This window comes from Cupressus sempervirens, chromosome 5 (assembly GCF_028749045.1).
Source record: "Cupressus sempervirens isolate cs-2001-9-10 chromosome 5, ASM2874904v1, whole genome shotgun sequence".
NCBI classification, from domain to species: Eukaryota; Viridiplantae; Streptophyta; class Pinopsida; order Cupressales; family Cupressaceae; genus Cupressus; species Cupressus sempervirens.
This window is the reverse complement of record NC_143122.1, coordinates 1,000,011,836-1,000,015,920: the sequence shown is the minus strand read 5'-3', so window position 1 is coordinate 1,000,015,920 and position 4,085 is coordinate 1,000,011,836.

The window sequence follows — 4,085 nt, the reverse complement described above, 5'->3', positions numbered from 1 at the left end:
ATGATGTTCTTATTAGAGGATTCTGCCAGTTCATTCCCTTGGGGATAATAATTTGAGGAAGTGCTCAACTATATTCTATGTTCCAAAGCCCAAGAGCATATATGATTTCCAACAAAAGACTTATTTGTGTCTGATATGATGGTTGAAGGACCACTAAATCTGGTCACTATTCCATCAAGGATCTCAACCACTAAAGCTTCTATTGCATATCTCAAAGCTATCAATTCTATCCATCTTGTGAAGTAATATGTGGTTGCCAAAATCCATTTATGACCAGAACTGGAGGGTGGATTTATTTGACCAATGAAATCTAAACCCCGTAGAGCAAAAGGTTGGTCCACTTGAATGGGATGGAGGGGAAGGGCAAGCGATCTTTTCTTTCCTGAGAAGAATGCACATTTCTCACATTTCCTCACCCACCTATGACATTCATTGAACAAGGTCAACCAGTAATACCCAACCCTCATTTTCTTCATTGTTGTGATCCTAGCTGAGAAATGACCACCAGCAGGGCCATCATGGAACTCTTTTAATAACCTTTTGACTTGATCAGTTTGGATACATCTTAATAGGACTCCATCAAAATTCTTTCTAAATAATACTCCATTCACTAAGATATAAGGGATAGAATGCAATCTGAATTACCTTCTCTTGGCTTTTTCTAGACCTTGGGGATATCTTCCTTCTATCAAGAAGGTAGTCGTGTCATGCAACCGATTAATTTGATTCATGTTCTCTATTGGTTACTCACCCTGTATTAAGAAGAAAACATCTTCATGTGTCTCAAAAGATGAGACCATTTTCTCACATAGTCCCTTGCCTCTCACAAGCTTGGTGATCTTAATATCAATGTCATACTCCATGACTTTGTGTTAGTGAATAGATTATCCTCCAAAGAAAAACATACAAATTAACCCAAAAAGCCCAAATAGGAAGAATGAATATGCACTAATAGTTGGGTCACTTCACTATTGAAAAGCATAAGTGCCCTATGAATTTATCTGGGTATAGCTCCCCACATATGATTTACAGGGAATCAACTAAACTATGATTTGATAGTGCTTTTAACCTGAAAGCAAGAAATGTTTACAAACATTTATCCATAAACACAATATAGATGTGAAAAAACTAAGCAACTAAAGAAAATAAATGACTCAAAGTCCATTTACCTAGATTTTACATAAAAAAGAGAACAAAAACAAGGAATGAACTTTCCATTGTCTTGAGAAAGTGAAGAATCAAAGCATTAAAAATATTGAAAACCAAACGTATCTAAGAAATAGTAACACTGTAATGCATCTAGAGAAAACTGAAAAATTATACAAAGATAATAATCATTGGAAAGATAACTACTCAAACTCTAAGTTTTGATGTGCAATTATTTCTCAAATCTCCCTTCTCTAAAGTGTAAAAGATTACATATTTTCATCAGAATCATTACCTAGAAGAAACATAAATTCCCTCCCTTACATTATGCTTGAAATCAAGATTTCCCCCTTTTCCTAACATAAAGTTAAAAAAAAGAACAAGAGCCCTGCTCTTCCATAGTCCACAGTCTGCTTTCTTTCCCCCTTTGAAGAACTAGAACCCTACTTTTGTGAAAATTCCTCCTTAAATAATATCGTTTCTTCACTTCTTGTGTTCCAAATGACTTTTCAATTATAATAAATGATTCTTTATTATATTTGGAAGCCATTCCCCTTTATCACTTTATGTGACCCAATATTTGTTCAAATTTATCTTCATAAAGATAATATTGGGGACTCTTATTGAGTCTAAATCTTTAGACCACGACACCTATCATATATTTGCATTCACCATTTACACTCAACTTATATTCTAAGGGTTATGTATAAGATACTACTATGAACAACCTTGCTGATTGTCAGAGTGTTGAGATTGATCATTAATATCACATTCTTTCCATTTGGGCTTCCCCTAGTGGAGCATTACTATTTGACATTGGCTTTTCTTGTGAATTTGTGGCTCCTTCCTTCCATATTGTCTACACAATGAGGGGTCATCTCCTACATATACTTGCACTTGTGCCTTGTCTTCTCATAAGAGACCTGATTGCATGATGGAAGTTTAGATTCAAAATACAACACCTTGGAGTTGGATGGAGTTTCACGAGCTCTGTGATTAATTTCATACTACAATATACAATTTCACTATTGAAACATGCCTCCCCATATTGCCATCATGAATTGGGGTGTGATCACCCAACTTTGGCATCTTTTTAGATTCCTAGCACGTTGGCATTATGACTAGACCACATCATTTTGGGCTTCCACATGTAGTGTTTGTGCTTTCAACTTTTGATGATTCTTTGATCACCATTAAGCATGCATTTAGATTGTAGACTTGATGCATAACATCAAACATTCAATGCACATATCCCCTGTCCATCTAGATTTTGTGCCTATGCTTATGATGGATCCTCAAGATTCCTTGAATGCTTGATGGTTATTGACTACATGTGTGGGGGACAATCAACATGCTCTTCTTGTGATCTAACTTTTATCATTTTGCTAAATCCTTTATGCACATCTTTTTATTGGAATGCCATAGCCTTTGAGTCTCCTCCCAAATTATCATCATAAAATAGGATCTAATCACTGATTGGATTTGAGGTCTTGAGCCGCATGAGAGCCACTCGGGTGGATGATTAGGGTCACTTTTCAAACACACCTATGAATTTTGTGCCTCACCTCCAATCTACACTCCATCCAATGATTTGCGAGCATTATTTTTGATTCCCGCATTCTCTATCGACTACATTATAAACATAGACCACAAGGCACTTAACAATTTAAATCTAGCACGAGTCATTGTGGCTTGGTGCAATATCATGTGCTTGAGGTACCCATCTTTATTCCTCATCAAAACTCAAGAGTCACCTTCATGGTTTCCTTAATTCCTTTCTAGAATAACTCAAGTTCCTTCACTTGAGGCATTCTGTCAAACCTTTTATGTATGTCTAGTGTATATGAGCTCAAACTACTAGCTACTATATGAGAGGAATTCAATAGGATGAATTTGAGATGCAATCCCTCAAATTTTCTCTCATCGAGTGAGCCTTCATGTGTATTAAATAATTGATGTCTCAGGTCATGACAATGTTATTATCATTTTGCCAAATATTTTGTAGCTTCTTCTATATTCATATACATGGGCTTGGGTATATGATAAACAAACTTTTCATTGTCCTTGAATGTTATTGACATCATTAATTATGATGTGTGACCAAAATTGGGATGGTAGATTCCTTGTGTTGCTATGGAAGACCCAAGAATGTGGTTGGGTTTCGTGATCTTTATGGGCTCGATGTCTCTTGTTTTCAATTGGAAGTATTTAGTGAGTGTTAATCATCAATAATTTGCTCATTTCAAATTTACCATTTTATAGACCAGAGGCTTGAACTCTCAAAGTTTCCAATGCTACTAAACTTAGTTTGTCAACATATGATCCCTATTCTAAACCAAAGAGTCATATGGAACTTATATGAACCAACCATATCAATGCACTAGAGTTTACTATTGGATTATCATGAAATTAGGAATGTGAATGTGCCTTTGATCTACATGATTGATCACCACCACAAGCTTGATTTATTATAGAGGTTGGCCACATGGCTTTCTGTAATTAGTTCAAGCAATATGAACTCTAGATGTGCTTGAATGTATTTGTGAAAAATGGTGAACCTTTAAATCTGAGTGGTGCACAATTGAATTTACCCTTAAACTCAAAATTAGAGATGCTAACCCCAAATCCTTGAGCATTTGAATCAACATTTTGTAATTTTGAGTGAAACCTTGAACCTAAATGTGGAATGAAATCAGTAGAAATCTCACAATATCAAACTTCTACACTGAACCTACAAGATGAACCATTTAACCACTTCAAACTACTTTGAACCTTAGTTTAAAGAGGTTCAAGATTCTACACTAAAATTTTTAATCATTGGGTCTATATTGGGAACCAACAGGGGCTCTAACTGTGGGATTGTTTTTGACTCAAAAATAAAGAAATCTAGCAATATTTGGAAAAAGAAAAGTACCTTATCCATTGGACGAATAGAGTCA